General features: G+C 44.3%; 2 protein-coding genes across 3 annotated transcripts in view; both read right to left on the minus strand.

Annotated features, from left to right (window-relative positions):
* Positions 1-18,802, minus strand: part of KCNQ3 (potassium voltage-gated channel subfamily Q member 3) — a 168,255-nt gene that overhangs the window by 34,625 nt on the left and 114,828 nt on the right. The gene's annotated exons all lie outside the window — the stretch shown is intronic.
* Positions 16,957-18,802, minus strand: part of TMEM71 (transmembrane protein 71) — a 213,989-nt gene continuing 212,143 nt past the window's right edge. The window contains exon 9 of the transcript XR_013840898.1: positions 16,957-16,985. The gene's annotated coding sequence lies outside the window, so the exon portion shown is untranslated. The remainder of the gene's footprint in view (positions 16,986-18,802) is intronic.

Raw genomic sequence — 18,802 nt, forward strand, 5'->3', positions numbered from 1 at the left:
ATCAGGCTTATTAGCTGCTTTCTTCTCAATATACTCTGCTTGGCCTCTGTTATTTTCTCCTACTGATAGGGGGCCCACTTAAGGACTCTATACGGGCTCTTGGATACCCCATAAGGGAAAAGGAGCAGTTTCTTTTTTCTTATAACAGACTTTCCAGCAGCCTTACAAGGTGGATCAGTTCTATCCTCCCTCTGCTGCCATTGTGGGGGTGAGCAGAGCTTGCAGAAGGCCAACTGTGGAATTCATGATGGAGGTGAGATTTGCACCAAGGACTTGCATCTGATTTGTAGCTCTGCGCCACACACTCGGCAATTATTCATTTTTCTGAATGTGAATTGCGAGCGATGGATGTGCAGCTGATGATTCATGCCCTTCCTGAAGGTGAACTTTGCATTAGCCATGCGCCGCTTTTCACGTCACTGGGACTCTGATTTACAATTCAGCAACATAAACCCGTGTATTGTACCTGTGTAAAAACATCTCCCATCCTATATTTCCGTAAGTAATTAATCAGCATCAGAGAAGCTGGAACAAGCATCTGTAAACAAGCAATATTTCAGAAGAAGTCTGAAGTTGAAATCTTCAGAGGAGACTATCAGCTTCCTCCAGAGCCGCTTTGATTATATTCCTGAAACATTTCGCTGGGATGGGCAACGATGATTTCCAACAGAATATACAACACTTCTATTCACTCTGCTGACATGTTAATATTTCAAAAGGCATTATTCCTCTTTAGCGTGACATTTGCAAATGCGGACAGTTTTATCAAACTTCCAACAGAGAATATTATTGCTAGTCTGCTTTATTAATTTTGCAGTCTAAATTCCCACTAAATCTTGTCTGTCGCCCTCGACAGGGGACTGGGGATTTGGAATGTTAAAAGCTAAGTCAAAGAATGAATGCAGATGACCACTTACCAGGTGGTTAACTTACTGTAGGGCGGATGTAATCACTTGGTAAGTGAATCATCCTCTACATCCAGCTATGAATGAAATGAGGTTTTCTCTAAGGATAGGAAAAAGAACCTCTTGATTTCACTACAGAAAGTTTGCACAGACTGAGTCCATTCCTCTCCAGCCAAACTCTTCTGGGTTCCACAATCAGTTCCAAGCATGCACAGAGAGGAGCAGCATGACTCTTCTACAAAGCTTTTAATTTTCAATAAAGCAAGAACAGGCAACGAGATAATTAAGCGTATGTTGGGGGGGGGGGATTTGATTCAGTTTGCATTTACAGGTGAGCCTTCCTAATTTGCACTTTCCTAAGCAATGCTGGACCATAAAGAAGGCTGATCGCTGAAGAATTGATGCTTTTGAATTATGGTGCTGGAGGAGACTCTTGAGAGTCCCATGGACTGCAAGAAGATCAAACCTATCCATTCTGAAGGAAATCAGCCCTGAGTGCTCACTGGAAGGACAGATCCTGAAGCTGAGGCTCCAATACTTTGGCCACCTCATGAGAAGAGAAGACTCCCTGGAAAATACCCTGATCTGGGGAAAGATGGAGGACACAAGGAGAAGGGGATGACAGAGGACGAGATGGTTGGACAGTGTTCTCGAAGCTACCAGCATGAATTTGACCAAACTGTGGGAGGCAGTGAAAGACAGGAGTGCCTGGCTTGCTTTGGTCCATGGGGTCATGAAGAGTCGGACGTGACTAAACGACTAAACAACAACAAGCAATGTGTGAACTAGAACACAGCCAGCTTTCGAATTTCACACTTCCCTGAATTTTGCTCTGCAGTTTTCCAACCAAGATATTGTGAATACTATGGCCCCTGAGGTTTGGACTTTACTGGGGACTGAGCCTTTAGCATGGCAGGCCCTGCCCTGCCCTGTGGAACTCCCTGCCAGTAGAGGTTTGGCAGGAATCATTCCTGCTGTCTTTTAGCTGTCTCCGAAAATTGGTGTTCTTCAGGCAGTGTAGACTTTTAACAGACCAGTATTTATTGATTCTTTTCTGGATGTTTTTGTTGGTGTTTTTATCCCTCTTACTGTAAGATATTGCTTGCTTTTCTTCATAGCTCCCAGAGAAGAAGGATTATCACCAAAACCGAGCAAATTAAATACTTTATTACAAGAAGCATCAGAGGTTGTCTCTTTTCTGGTATAGATATTAGGCTTGCACCTACTCAGACCATGAACCCATCTGGTCCACCCTCGCAACTCTGGCTGGTAACAGTTCTTCAGGGTGCAAAAATACCAGCCTTTTGCCTATGAACCTTTTAACTGTCAGGGATTCTTTGATTACCATTCCAATTCTACAATTCTGTGATTCTATTATTCCAACCTGCAACATCAAGGATCGAATTTGGGTACGTATGCATGCAAAGTGTGCAATCTGCCACTGAGCTATACAGATCACAAGTGATTAAGTGATGCCATACACCAGAGCATGAGTTATCGCTGCAGCTAGGGAATAAATATTAAGACTCTTTCCCCCCCCTCCCGCTGCCATGTTCTCTGCCCTTGGTTTTTAAAACATCCTGTCGGAGGGCTACCAAAGCACACAGACAGTCGTGCTATGCATTCTGAATCACTGCATCAGAAGGTACAGTAGTACCTCAGGTTACAGACACTTCAGGTTACATACGCTTCAGGTTACAGACTCCGCTAACCGAGAAATAGTACCTCAGGTTAAGAACTTTGCTTCAGGATGAGAACAGAAATCGTGCTCCAGCGGTGTGGCGGTAGCTGAAGGTCCCATTAGCTAAAGTGGTGCTTCAGGTTAAGAACAGTTTCTGTTTAAGAACGGACCTCTGGAACGAATTAAGTACTTAACCCAAGGTACCACTGTAATGGCTTCTACTCTGCCTACCTGTCGTTGTGTGTACAGAAGTGAGAGGGGCTCTGTTTTATCCAGATGGCAATGGCTTTCCCCACCTAGAATCATAGAGTTGGAAGAGACCACAAGGGCCATCGAGTCCAACCCCCTGCCAAGCAGGAAACACCATCAGAGCACTCCTGACATATGGTTGTCAAGCCTCTGCTTAAAGACCTCCAAAGAAGGAGACTCCACCACACTCCTTGGCAGCAAATTCCACTGTCGAACAGCTCTTACTGTCAGGAAGTTCTTCCTAATGCTTAGGTGGAATCTTCTTTCTTGTAGGCCCTGCCTTGCCCCATCCTCCAGCCCTAGGAACCTTCAGAAGGAAGCTGTTTCCAGAGAAAGAACTGTGAGGGGGGAGAGACCATCACCATTCCTGACCATTGGCCTTTCTGAATGAGGTTGATTGCCCCTGGAAACCAACATCCATTCCCCTGGTTTAAGGCCAAAACTCCCTCAGCTTCCCAAACGTCTGCATTCATAGGGGATATTTGGCCCAGCCCGTGTCTTGTGTCCTTCTGTGGTGTGCTGCGTCTCCTTGGCAGGCGAATTTGCATGCATAGGATTCCCTAGAGGCAAAAAAAACTCTGAAAACTGGATGTGATACAAAAACAGGGGCTTGATTTATAGCGTGTGAAAACCAGCTGTTAAGTAAAATATAAACCAGTGGTTTTTTTGAACACTTTGGATGTATTTTCCTAGCTCGAAATAAACACCGCCTTGGGAAAATCATGAAGTGTGAAGTAGCCCTTAAGTGCATCCCAAGATTTCCAGCTCCGACACCCGGGAGAAGTTGATGGGTTGGTAGCTTCTGCCCTGTGAACATCAGCTAGAGGCGAGCTGTTTGGAAGAAGCTGACAGCAGATCTTAAAGGAGCACAGAGTGTGCTGAATCAGAGACACGACAGTGGGTGTTTTTCTGCTGCTCAGTTTAGCCCAATCTGTCAGGATTCCCCCCCCCCTTTTCCTTTTTTTGCTCAAGTGGGGTATGTCACACATTCCACAAAGCACTCTCGCCTCTAAAGGAGGGAAGACAAAGTTCTCCTTTTTTAAGTCACTCACCCAGAAGAATATTGAGCACGCACACAGAGAGAGAGAGCTGAAAGGGACATGCAAATGTGGAGAAAAGGGAATGGGCAGTGTCAGAATGAGACCCCTGATAATTTGTCCCCCAACCTCCTCACAGATCCTCCCAACACTTGTTTGGTCCCCACACTTGTGGATATTCACTACCCTGAGGTTCCAGAGAATGTATACAGGATCAGCCCTTCAGGCCAGCAAAAATGCATTTATTTACTTTATTTAAATTATGTCTATATTGCTTTATAGGGACGCAGGTGGAGCTGTGGGTTAAACCACAGAGCCTAGGACCCCACGACAGGGTGAGCTCCCGTTGTTCGGTCCCAGCTCCTGCCAACCTAGCAGCTCGAAAGTATGTCAAAGTGCAAGTAGATAAATAGGTACCGCTCCAGCGGGAAGGTAAACGGAGTTTCTGTGTGCTGATCTGGTTCTTCAGAAGCAGCTTAGTCATGCTGGCCACATGACCCGGAAGCTGTACACCGGCTCCCTCGGCCAATAAAGCGAGATGAGCGCCGCAACCACAGAGTCGGTCAGGACTGAACCTAATGGTCAGTCCTTTACCTTATATTACTTTATATTTTCCTACTAATAATAATAGTCTTAAACCATCAAATGGAACATTCCAAAAGGAGGTCAAGTATACACATTGCCTGCTCCTCTCTAGATTTGTAAGAACATTTGTAAGATTTGTAAGAACATTTCGATTACCAGGGGGAATGCTACTCGTAGCACTGCACCCTGCAGAATATTGTAGGGCAGCGACTCAAAAAATGGGCATTTCCCATGATTGCAACTCTATGATGGAATGCCCTTTCCCCCGTCATACATTGAAGCAGGTATAGCCTTTGCTCCCCCCTCTTTCACCTTTCATCTCCTGCTGGTATGCAGCCCCCAGAAGGCTGTTCATGTGACCCTTAGATTAAAAAACTTTGCCTGAAAGTTCTTCTCCACTTGTACTAGAAAAAGGCTCTCCTGCACATGAGCACAACATATTTCTAAAGGGAAATCTATTCCACATCCAAGCCCATGTCCAACCAGTCTGTCCTCAACCAGCCCTCAACAGCCTGCCTCCACATTTACACCCAAGTTCAAGGGGTGTACCTGGCCATCAGGTTCCTCCTCCTCAACCTCAGTGGAGACTGAGAACTCGGCAGGGAGGAGAACAAAGAGAAAGCTAGAATGAGTTGGCTTGGCTCATCATCAACATTGTGGCTCCATCTATTCTAGGCCACCAGCCCTACCAGTTCCAATGGACGCCATCCGCCACTGCTTTGGGTGTAAAGAAGCTATGGAACTCTGGTTAACGTTTGTATCCAGGCCCTTCAAAACGCAACTAGCCCATAGCACATGCCTTGGCTTTTATTACAGGCTCTGACAGCTCTCCTGTGATTTCATGACCTCTTCAACTTAAAACAAGACAAAGCAATGTCTTCCCAACAAATGCTTTGGTGTTTAGTGCAAATGCTATCACTTGCCCAAATCGGGAGGGGCTGAGTTAATTGAATTTTGATATAGACTGCCTAATGCATGGCACCGCAGCGTCCCTGAGTCCTGCAATTTGTAGGCAGAGAGTGACCTGGCCAATTCAGAGTTCACCCTTCTGCTTCTCCACCCTTCCATTTAGACTAGTGGTTCACAAGGTGGGCAGTATCTGAAGGAGCGTCTCCACCCCCATCGTTCTGCCCGGACACTGAGGTCCAGTGCTGAGGGCCTTCTGGTGGTTCCATCCCTGCGAGAAGCCAAGTTACAGGGAACCAGGCAGAGGGCCTTCTTGGTAGTGGTACCCACCCTGTGGAACGCCCTCCCACCAGATGTCAAAGAGAAAAACAACTACCAGACTTTTAGAAGACATCTGAAGGCAGCCCAGTTTAGGGGAGCTTTTAATGTTTGATGGATTACTGTATTTTAATATTTTGTTGGAAGCCACCCAGAGTGGCAGGAGAAGCCCAGTCAGATGGCTGGGGTATAAATAAATTATTAATATTAATATTAATATTAATATTAAATCTCCCATGGGGCACTAAGAGGCAGGGGGCACTGGAGGTGCAAATGACTATCAGACTTTGAGAAGCTGGTATCACGGCATCAAGCTCATCAGTTTTGTTGAATTAATCGTACTAAACAGTTTCTATTAGGATTTTTGCATGAGTGTGCAGTTAATTGTTATCATTCTGAATTTTATTGTGTTACTACCCATTTAATGTTTGGTTTTTATTATGATTTTATATTCGTTGGAGCAACTGAGTCAGATGGGTGGGGTACAAATAATAAAATTGTTGTTATTGTTATCTTTCTTAGCGGTTTCATGCAAACCACTATTCTGAATAATGTTTTTTATAAGGTAGGGTAGGAGGAATTGGGGTAGACTTTATGGAACCAAAGGGGGTGGGGTGGCGTGGAAAAAATTGAGAACGCAAATGAAGAGCTTTCCTGGTAGATCACAAGGAGTCAGCCCTCTAAAAGCATCACAAATAAACAATGCCATCCATCTCTTCGGCGACGGCTTCAGCCATCATTCCTAAAACAGCTACACTTTCTTTTCCCAGAGGCCCAGCAAGAAACGAAATCCAAGCCTGTGATTCATGCCAATTACTCATCCAGGTTTCTCTAGGCGGTAGGCCATGTTGTGATGTCGCCCCTTGGAGGGCAGGCAAATGAAATCAGCTTTCTCTTTGGGCTGGCATGACGTGATGGATGGTAATCTTGTAAGCAGCCACCGAGACGCGGCAATCTGATTTGCACTTCATGGGCTCCTGCCCAGTTTGCAGAGTGATGGTTCTGCGCAAATTAGGTCCGCTAAGCAAGTTAGCAAGCTATAACGCTTCTCCAGCTCTTTTCCTGCAGTTCAACCACTTGAGAAAAGAGGTATTGTCAGGCTAAGAAAGGGATGCTGATACCGTTTAACTTAATCATTGCAGCAATGTGTATTTTGTTTGTTTGTTTTAAATGCATTTCCTAAAGGAGGAGGGGGAATTAAGAGTATGTGTCTCTCTGTCTAAAATCTCCCCTCCAGTCTAAACATCATTATGAGATTCCCTGTTTGAGCACTCAGTGAACATCTTGCCTCTATCAGCAGACAGAGCAACTAAAGATTATCAAGGCCCTGTGAACACATTACTCTCAGCCCAGCACAGAAGACGTGACTCTGCAAACACAGATATTTTAGACTCATATCCCATACAACCCCTGTTTTAAACAGTTGTGCTGGTTGCCAGTTCATTTCTGGGTCCAGTTCATGGTGCTCATATTAGTATTTTGAGCCTTTAATGACTCAGGCCCCCCCAAAACCTGCAAGACTGCTCCCTACAGAGCTTTTTAGGTGCTTAATATCAGCAGAGGGGGCATTCCTGGTTGTTCCACCATCCTCAGAAGCTTGGGGGGGGGGGTTGACAGCCTCTATTGCAGATATTAATATTGTGAAGCGACTGGATGCATGAAAACTGACTCCTTTTCAGAAATAAAAACATTGTCAAGGCCCATAAGTTTAAATAAAACTTTACTTGCAGAACATTCTTCAAAACAAAACCCAAACGTCAAAGATACATCCAGATAGTTCCACAAGGCATATGCAAGTCTAAGGCATAGGTTCAGCATCTTACAAAATATTATATAATTCCAACAGACCTAGAAGCAGAGGTCTGTCTCCCCCTATAGCCTGCATTCCTGCCTGACCTGGAGAGCTTCATTTACATCCTTACCCTCAGAGTCTGGGAACAAAGAACTGCAACCACTACCCTTCCAAGATGGTAGATTTCAATTCAATACCTTAATTGCCAGATCTAAGGTTAAACACTCATGTCAGAGACAACAGAAAACAACAGTAGTTAATTATCAGCCAAAGCTCAGAGAGCCCTTTTTGCTCTTAAGTTATCTTCAAGGGAATCATCCAGTTAAACTCTTTCACCAATACATATTGCAATTCCCATTTCAGTGCCAATTAAGAAATTATACTTAACAGCCCCAACTTTGGCTCAGTTGAAGATACACTGGTGTAACTTGCTGATCCTGGCTCAGTTGGCTGAGCCTGGGCTGGTGTTATGTCCCCAAAGGGGTGTGTTCCATGGGTGTGGTGCAAGTGTGACTGAGCAGGCATCCTAACTGTGTTCAGCTCAGACATGGGATCCAGCAACCCAGCGAAGAAAAAGAGTGCGAGTCAAACTCTAAAGTCTTCTTTTCCTTCTGACAGATTTGGGCCAGCTCAGCCCACAGCAGCCTTGCTCCTGAACAGGGATTGGATAGGGCATAACTTTATGCCTGCTTAACTTAATGCAGTATAAATTACACTGGCCTCCCATAAGCTTGGACTGCTTCCCCAAAACATGATTGTTGTTGTTTAGTCGTTTAGTCGTGTCCGACTCTTCATGACCCCATGGACTAGACCACGCCAGGCACTCCTGTCTTCCACTGCCTCCCGCAGTTTGGTCAAACTCATGCTGGTAGCTTCAAGAACACTGTCCAACCATCTCATCCTCTGTCGTCGCCTTCTCCTTGTGCCCTCCATCTTTCCCAACATCAGGGTCTTTTCCAGGGAGTCTTCTCTTCTCATGAGGTGGCCAAAGTATTGGAGCCTCAGCTTCAGGATCTGTCCTTCCAGTGAGCACTCAGGGCTGATTTCCTTAAGAATGGATAGGTTTGATCTTCTTGCAGCCCATGGGACTCTCAAGAGTCTCCTCCAGCATCATAATTCAAAACATGATAAACAGTGGTAAAAGGTTGCATTTGGCCTCTTGACTCAAATTTTACAAATGCTTATGTGCCTCAGTTCCTTGGAGCAAGGCCTGCGTTGGACTGTCATTTGCCATTTCCATCTTCCGCCAGGCCTCCAGACGCCATTTATGGGTCAGTCTTTTCAGATTTGTAGCTGTGGGCTTTGCCAGGAAATGAACGTGCAGAAAACAGGACACATATTCATTGCACTCACAACTTATCTGACAGTTTCAAATGCCACCCGCTGCAATAAACATGTAACTGGTGCCCGGGATTCATTTTGTGTTTTCTTTTAAGAAATAGGTCCAGCAAGGAAAGTTCGTGATTCGCAAAAGGGCACTCATCCGGCATCTCTCCTGAGGAAGGATCTCCAAATTCACCATCAGCATTTGGCTATGGGAGAAATGTTCTCCCTCTCCCAGTCCTTTGGTAGCAATTTCTTTCCCTCTGTGAATCAATCCTACTCAAGTCATCTCAGCCAATCTGGGTGATAGATGATATTGTATCAAAACACTATACAGAAAATCAAATTTAGCTACGCATTGCTGTTACCGAGGGTAACTGAAACCCACTAGAATGAGAGGAAATTTAATTACTTAACGGAATTTGCAAATCACTTGATTGCCAAAAAATCCCACCTCTAAGCTGTTTGCAACATAGACAAAACATTAAAATGATTGATAAAAACGGTTAAGAACAGGTCTTAGAAATTATGTTAAGGATTCACATGGGAAATCCTAGACAATCCAATGTAGATACGCACCAAAGTCACCAAGGACAGCTCAGTCAGTAGAGCATGAGGCTCTTAATCTCAGGGTTGTGGATTTGAGCCCCACTTTGGGCAAAATAATTCTGCATTGCAGAGGGTTGGACCAGATGACCCTTTGGGTCCCTTCCAACTCTACAGTCCTATCATTCTAAAATGAAGCCTATTTGAATGAAGGTTATGGTTTCCTCATGTGAGCCATCTAGTGGCTCAAGGATCCTTCTAATAGTTTATTGGAACATTTGAAATGTTCCACGCCAGGGGGTTTCTCCCAAATGGGACAGTGTTCACCTTTCAGTTCTCGTGAATTGAAACTGCCCTTTCTTCCTCTAGTTTGGGCTCAGCACCAATATCATGTGATCCACTGCCAGAAAGAGAAAAAAACATTGTGTTGTGAAGCAATATGAAACATCTATCTGACCTTTCATGGCTTTTATATATCACTTGCAAGTCTGTTTGAAATTAAATTGCTTTCTTCCACAAGCAGACTGAATGCTAAACAGCTTCCCAAGCACACAAAAAGTGTGTGTATGTGTGTGCGCATGCACACACACACTATTTTAAATCTGCACCTATACAAAGTAAAACCAAGAACATGTAGGGCAAAGTTCTTGCTCACCAAAAGTTTCCAAGTGGGTCAGTTACATTTTGATCCCGACTGAGTGATGCATATTTCAGAATGTCGGACGAGACTGTGAAATTGAAGCCATGAAAACTGCTGTCACTTCTTCTTTTTCTGATCCATCCTGGACATATTTTTAATGGCTGAATATTCAATTTCCAGTTAAAGCCAACAGTATAGAATTAATCAAGACCCAATGCATGAATTAATAATTGCTATCCACTGCAATACAGGAATCGTGATCTTTTCTGCAAGTGCTTTCCGAGTTACCACTCTCTCTGTCCAATGCTTCATCTTACGTTATTCACATCTTCTCAGAAAGAGAATTGCAGCCAGAGAGAGTGTAAAATAATTTCCAGTGTTAAAAAGTAAAACTTGTTTCCTCAGAAACTAAAGCAAGGAAGATCTTACGCAAGGGAGGGGGGGGTGTTGTGGAACCACCTTGAAACCTTGAAAATAATCTCACTAGAAGTGATTTATATGAGGGCTAGGCAAAAATGCCTCCCTTGATGCCGCTCTTTTCACAGACTGTGAAATAAAGGAGGATGGTCTTGTCTCCTTTGGGAGTGGGAAGATCTGGTGAAGGGCAAAAATTTAGCAGAGCTCCCTCACACTTCCAATCAGTGGCGTAGCGTGGGGGGTGCAGGGGGGGCCGGCCGCACCGGGCACAACATCTGGGGGGGCGCGCTCGCACTCGCAGCTCTCTGCCCCTACCTGGCTCACTCACTCTCTCTCACTGCTGTGCTGGCTGTGCGAATCCGATCCGAGCCCACTGTGGAGGGGGGGGTGCCAGGCGTGCAGGTTAGGGGGCGCAAATTACTTGCCTTGCCCCGGGTGCTAACAACCCACGCTACGCACTGCTTCCAATTAGCTGGTAAGCTCAATTGCTGCTGATAACGCCAAGGCTGCAGCTTCAATCCCAATATGGGGCAACTGCATTGCAGAGAGTTTGGACTAGATCAGGCTTCCACAACCTTGGCCCTCCAGATGTTTTGAGACTACAATTCCAATCATTCCTGACCACTGGTCCTACTAGCTAGGGATCATGGGAGTTGTAGGCCAAAAACATGTGGAGGGCCAAGGTTGAAGAGGCCTGGACTAGGTGATCTCTAGGTGATCTCTATGATTCTATGATTTTATTTATCATTAAATAATTCATTCAAATAATTTATTATTACTTAATTTTAATTTTTCCATATATTTCTATACATTGGTTCCTCAGTTTAAGAACAGCCCTGTTTACAGTGGTACCTTGGGTTACAGACGCTTCAGGTTACAGACTCCTCTAACCCAGAAATAGTACCTCGGGTTAAGAACTTTGCTTCAGGATGAGAACAGAAATCGTGCGGCAGTGGCGTGGCAGCAGCAGGAGGCCCCATTAGCTAAAGTGGTACCTCAGGTTAAGAACAGTTTCAGGTTAAGAACTGACCTCCAGACCGAATTAAGTTCGCAAATCCCGAAGCAGCGTCCTGGTTTGCGAACTTTACCTCGGTATAAGAATGGAATCTGAATGGTGGAAGGGCATCGGCAGTGGGTGGCCTCATTAGGGAAAGTGTTCACCTCGGTTTAAGGATGGTTTTGGTTTAAGAAAGGACTTCCAGAACGGATTAAGTTCATAAACCGAGGTACCACTGTACTGTTGAATACTTAAAGACGGTCTTTTAAGCAGTTTACAAAATAACAAATGCTACAGAGGCAGATAGATTTATACAGTATAGATGAAACAGATGAGCAGTATAATGCAGTGCAATGGAATATTGAGCAAAACTACAGCACAATGCAAAAAAGCAATAAAATCCCCCCAAACAAGCAATAGTTTCAGCATCTTTGGTGCCAAGGCTTCCCTCCCTCTTCTGCCCTCCTCCAAGGCATGCATTGACTCATAAAAAACAATACTCATCCCACGAGCACACACGCATCACGCCCAAATCTGTCTTAGATCTACACGATTCATTCAGTACCTACTCCTCATTCAGTATATTCATCCCATTCAGCCCTCACATCCAACACACATCAGACAAACAAACCATCCACCGAATCAGTCCAATATCTCCCACTCAACCACTCCTTCCGCTCAGTAAAAAAATAGGTACCGCAAAAGCACCGAAGAGACAATGAAACTATCCACTGATAGTAAAGGTAAAGGTAAAGGGACCCCTGACCATTAGGTCCAGTTACGGACGACTCTGGGGTTGCGGTGCTCATCTCGCTTTATTGGCTGAGGGAGCCAGCATACAGCTTCCGGGTCATGTGGCCAGCATGATTAAGCCGCTTCTGGCGAACCTGAGCAGCGCACGTAAACACCGTTTACCTTCCCACTGGAATGGTACCTATTTATCTACTTGCACTTCATGCTTCCGAACTGCTAGGAAGGCAGGAGCAGGGACCGAGCAACGGGAGCTCACCCCGTCGTGGAGATTCGAACCGCCAACCTTCTAATCGGCAAGCCCTAGGCTCTGTGGTTTAACCCACAGCGCCACCTGCGTCCCATCCATCCACTGATAGTACAACAGTACAAATTGCCACCTATCCATCACAGACATGGACTGTTCCCCATAGCGATCGGGCCTCTCAGCCAGGTTGCTGCCTCCCATCCAAGATTCTCACCTGAGGATGGGAGGAACTGAACCCTCCATCCCTGGTACTTCTTCCTCTCACCAAGGAATGTCCTCAGACCATTCAACCAACACAAGAAGCACACCCCCCCAAAAAAAAAATATGGAGGAGGGCACCCCCTAATAATCCTAGAATCCTAGAGTTAGGAGTAAACGCGAGGGTCATCTAGTCCAACCCCCTGTGATGCAGGAATGTTTTGCCCAACGTGGGGCTCAAACCCACAACCATGAGATTAGAAGTCTCGTGCTTTTCTGACTGAGCTGTGCAGTGTGATGTTATGCATTTTTTATTTTATTTTTTGCGTTTTTATATTGTAAACTGCCCTGGCATCCTTGGATGAAGGGCAGTATAGAAATTTAATTGATTGATTGATTGATTGATTGATTGATTGATTAATAGTGATACTGAGCGACATGGACCAATGGTCTGAGCCCCTTTTGCTTCAATTGTGCTGGTTTTGTAGTTCCCTGGATGACTATCTCTGTAGTTTTGACAGTGCTATCAGTGTGCAAGGGGGTCAGGTGTTCTTATCTCTCTCCTCCATCCTTTAATGCACGTATAATGCATGAGTTTTAAAACCCCAGGCTTCTAGTCCATATGATGAGGCCATGTAGAGCTACTGCCAGTCAAGAGTACTTCCAGGGTAGGGAACCAGCTGCCCTCCAGATTTTGCTGGACTACAAAACATATGATCCATAAAGGTTGGCCATGCTGGCTGGGGCTGATGGGAGTTGGAGTCCACCAACATCAGTAGGACCACAGGATCACGCCCCTAGGATAGACAAAACTGGGCTTGACCTGAGCTGACCCAGCAGTATCGGTCTGTTCCTGCTCCAGACATTTTGATTTGCCTCTCCTAATTGCTTCCAATTTGGCGTTTCACTGCCAACTGGCTTATTAGTTCCCAACTAACACTTGATAAAGCACTTGCGAGATGCTTCTCCAAAATAGGGGGCTATGACATCTGGCTTACATTTCCTGCGTGGTGCTCTACGCGCTTTGGGGTCCCAGGTTGCATCTAAGCCTCGCTCTTTCCTGCCCCCCTGCTAAAGATGAAACATTTAGTGAGCTCACCTGGGTGCCAAGAGGCTTTCTTAATTAACGGGTGGCAATTGCTCAGAGAGACCTAAGCCAAGAGGTGCTGTTAGTGAATCATTACTATGCAAGATAAAGGCCTCAGACGCATCCCATGTGGCACACACACACACAGCCACATGCCTGAGTTAATTGCCTCCGTTAATTACAGGCAGAGTGTTTATGATGACGCTCGTTCATTCTTCTTTTTAGGAAGCCTCCTTGTTGCCAAATGGTCCCACCTCATGGCGCCAATCACCTCACAGACATTGGGCCTTGTCAAGAATCTTCCCCTCAGCGCTCATCAATTCGCGACTGCTGGATCCTTCAGAGGTACCGCAAATCATCCCGCTAACTCAAACCCAGCCATATAAACAATCCCTGGCAGTCAGTCACTGTTGCAGATATTAATTTTGCTCAGTTTGGAGCAACTGGAAGCATAGGAACTGACTCCTTTTGTAAATAAAGCATTGCCCAAGACCCTAGGAAGATTATTCAGACTTTTACTGGCAATAGGCTTCAAAACAGAATTAAAACATCAAATGGACCCATATTAATACCCATAAATGTCTGATGCTGTCCAACACAGGTTCAGCATCTTAGAAAATATGAAATACTCCAAACAGACCTATAAGCAAAGGTCTCTCTCTCTCTTCACAGCCTTCATTGCCCTTAGGCTGTTTACTTTCCCTTCATTTCACATCCTCATTCCACTGAGTTTGGGATACAACGATTCAAAGGCAACTCCCTTCAAAATGGAGATTTTGCAACCCAATACCTTCATCACATGATCTAAGGTTACAACAAGTTAGAGCTCTGAGTACAGTAGGCTACATTGCAGCTGCAGAAAAAAACACTGCACATCTGTCTCCATCCTCCATCCAAGCAGATAGCTACTGTCAGCTGTGTTCAATTGATGACAGAGGGGGAGAGTGTGGAGAGATGGGTGGAGGGAATTAGGCAGGAATGTGGAAGGGGGGAGGACCAGCCAATTTGCAGTAGAAGCCTGAGTGCCGAGAACAAGGAGAAGGGAGGGGGGAGTTCAAGGGAGAAGATGCAGACTGACAGCTGTAGCTCAGACTCAGAAGGAGAGCTACCAAATCAGATTCCAAACCACCAAATGTTCATCAGTGAAACCAGATGACCAATGAGCTGACTATGGTTGCAAGCTGTGGCAAGAGGGAAGGAGATGTCAGCAGCAAAAAGGTTATTAAAAAATTGGGATATTTTAGAACTAGAAGGCCATGACACCCGTTTTGGGTGGCATGGCTATCTTAATTATGGAAAAATAAAGGTGCATAGGAGTTTTTCAAATCATATAATAAGAAATGCTATATATAAGTTATGGGAAAAATACGAAAGATATTTGGAACATAAAATCCCAAGATGGAACTCTCCACTAAAAGCAATCACTGTTAAAAAAACAACAACATCAAAGAGAACTGGATAACATATAACACAATATTAAGGGAGGAGGAGGGTCAACTCATATTGATAAGTTATAGATAGGTAGCCGTGTTGGTCTGCCATAGTCAAAACAAAATAAAAAAATTCCTTCCAGTAGCACCTTAAAGACCAACTAAGTTAGTTCTTGGTATGAGCTTTCGTGTGCATGCACACTTTTTCAGATACACTGAAAGGGTCTGGTGATTTCTGTTTCAGTGTATCTGAAGAAGTGTGCATGCACACGAAAGCTCATACCAAGAACTAACTTAGTTGGTCTTTAAGGTGCTACTGGAAGGAATTTTTTTTATTTTGTTTTTTCATATTGATAAGTTATGAGAAAATAAAAGATCACTTTTCTAGTTGGCTAGATTACTTCCAGGTGAATGAAGTGTTCAGACAGGATAAGCAGATAAGATTTGAAAGAGAACTACTGAATAGTAAAACCAAAATCATTGCAAAAATGTAGAGACTTCTTTTAGACTACGAAGTAATGGATGAGGAGGTTAAGGCTTCAGTGATAAAGTGGGCCCAAGATGTGGGCCGTCCAATTATGCTAAAAGAGAGGTTTTCCTTTTTTCTAATGAGGCTGAAAGAAAAACCCAGCTGAATGCATCTGAACATAACACATTGTAACGTTAGAACTCTTCTGAGTTCTAACCTGAGGCTGCTGCTGCCAAGTCTTTGTCCCACTTTTCATTTCAAAGCCACTTCTTTGTACCAGAAATCTGTGCTATTTATCTTCACGCTTTCCCCCCCACCCCTTATCTAGGCAGCCATCCTTTAATAACAAGGGGCGGCAAATAATGAGAGAGGGTGGAGTGTCTAATGGACTGCAGGGGTCTAATGGACTGCAGGAAGGAGGATAAACAACTTTGCAGATGACACATGGCTCCCATTACAATTTGGACAGTCTAATCACATTTACTAATTGCCCTATTGGACTGCATGTAATTCGCTAGGTAAGAAAGGAGGAATTCATAAAAAAATACACTTTTTTTAAAAAAGCTCCCACAAACCACTACTGTAATGAATGTTGGATACATCATGTTCTGTTAAGTCTGTTCCCCCAAACTGCATGCTTTCCCAAAAGGATGAACACATGAAAACAAATAATGGATTCAAGAACTATCAATGGATAACAAATTTCAGTTCTTGCTTTGTAGGAAAGGATGATGGTGTCGAATCCACTTTGGCATTGTCCAGGAAAATCTATGAAATGGCAATCAATAGTGCTCGCCTATAAAAAATTCAAAATCGAAACAGATGGTGCTAAATCTGAATCACAAGGCTGCAGAGCAGAACTGCTGGAAAATGGGCTCCTTGTTGCTTTGAGCTATGTAGCTTCTCTTTTTAATCTTTCTGTACCAGATTACTCTGGGAAACCCACAACCAGGGCGCAAGAGGGACAGGCCAATCCTGCGCATGCTTTCCTTCAAAGTAAGACCCTCTGAAGTTCAACAGAACTGCAGCCACGAATGCAACTATACTTTGACCTAGGGACATGGGTGGCGCTGTGGTCTAAACCACTGAGCCTCTTGGGCTTGCCGATCAGAAAGTTGGCAATTCGAAACCCTGCAACAGGATGAGCTCCTGTTGCTCTGTCCCAGCTCTTGCCAACCTAGCAGTTTGAAAGCACACCAGTGCAAGTAGATAAATAGGTACTGCTGCGGTGGGAAGGTAAACGGCGTTTCCATACGCTCTGGTTTCTGTCACGGTGTTCCATTGCGCCAGAAGTGGTTTAGTCATTCTGGCCACATGACCCAGAAAGCTGTCCATGGACAAACACCACCTCCCTCGGTCTAAAAGCGAGATGACTGGACTTAACCATCCAGGGGTCTTTTACCTTTACCTTTTTATAACTTGACCTAAAAAACAACAACCTCACAATTGCTTACACAACAGTCCAAAGGCTGTTATCTACTGATTTACACCTGATCCACTGTTAAATCACTCCTGGAGGATGCAGTCAGATAACGCTACATGGGGAGTGTAAGATGTAAAAACTGGGGCAAGAGGAATAGGTTAGGATCTGCTAAGTGATATCTGAATGGGGTGGGGAATATTTTAAATAAGAACAAAGGCTCATCTAGTTCTAGCTTTCTGTTCTCACCTTGGAATAGATCGCTTTAACTTCAAATATTACTCTTCTGTAATAATTCTCTGATTCTGAACTTTCTTGGTCTCTCACCTAGCTACTAAATCTCCCTGGTACAACTTTATATCTCAACCCATCATATGCCATGATAACTCTGAGTTATAAAGCCCCGACATATATTCTGTTTATATGTGTGCATTTGTTCGGTATGTGTAGACAAGGACACACACTAAAAGTGCACCAGTGTGGGAGAAAGAATGTATTAAGTGCAATTATTATTGTGTGGGCGTTAAAACAATTGAGGGGGCGGCGGCTATGAAGTGCTTGCAACAAAACAAGACAAGATGCAAAATAATAAAGCAGGATAATAAAACCAGAGACAAACGGCGAGATAAAACAACAGCACAGAGCATGAAAACAGTCAGTTGTAGTAAAAGTGGTCATTAAAAAATTTCCTTAGGAAGAAATAGCACTATTCCAAAGCCAAAGAGAGGGCATTTCAGCCCTCTAGGGCACTCAGTAAATGACCTCAGAGTGGCCTTTCTGGAGCTGAGGAACCTCAAAGAGAGTACGTGAATGTGAGACAACCTACATGTTGCTATACAGCAAGGGATCCAATGTAATAATTGTGGGCTGGGCTGAGGCAACGGGTTTTTATCACTTTACATATGTCAATCACTTTACCCCTGCCCGGGCATCAGTGTTACCATCAGATGTTTTATTATCATTCATCATTTTCATCATTTTTAATTTGTATACCGCCTTTCGATCTTACAATACTCAAGGCGGTTTACAAGCTGAAGAGACAAAAATTGTACACCTTACAACAATCTAATGCAATACAAAAATGTGATAATAAAACATAACTTTAAAATAGGCAGCCTCCATCAAAAAAGTAACATTCAACAATCATTAGAATAGTATAAAATAATAATATCAACATATAAAAGTTAAACAGAAATCCATTCAACAGTTACAATAATATCTAAACTATAATCAATAAAACAACGGCAAGCCACAGTACATAAAACAATACAATACACATTGAGAAGCAGAGGGTAGAGCAAGGCAGGTGGAAGGAGGCCTTGCCTGATGGAGTGTCTCCCCTCACAGTCAACTGTTAATTATGTACCGTATTTTTCCATACATAAGACACCCCCATGTATAAGACGACCCCTATTTTTTTTTAACCCAAAATTAAGAAATTAAGTTGTTTAGCTTTGGGGTGGGAGAGGTCACTTCTGTCAATTCCTCACCTGCCTGCCCACCACTGCCAATCGCTTGCTACAGGCACTGCCGATCGCACACCTCACCGCAGCTGCCAATTGTCTGCCTGCTCGCTGCCACCAACAGCCGACCCGCCCACTTGTTGCAGCCACCAATCGCCTACCTGCCTTGCCACAGCCACCAATCACCCGCCCAATCGCCGCTGCCAATCTCCTGCTTGCTGCTGCCATTAATCGCACCTCCCCCCCTGCAGTCACTAGCCGTGTATAAGACAACACCCCATTTTTGCCTTTAGAAAAGCAAAAAAGCATCGTCCTATACATGGAAAAATATGGTAATTATCT

The sequence above is a fragment of the Podarcis cretensis genome (assembly GCF_951804945.1).
Source record: "Podarcis cretensis genome assembly, chromosome: 7".
NCBI classification, from domain to species: Eukaryota; Metazoa; Chordata; class Lepidosauria; order Squamata; family Lacertidae; genus Podarcis; species Podarcis cretensis.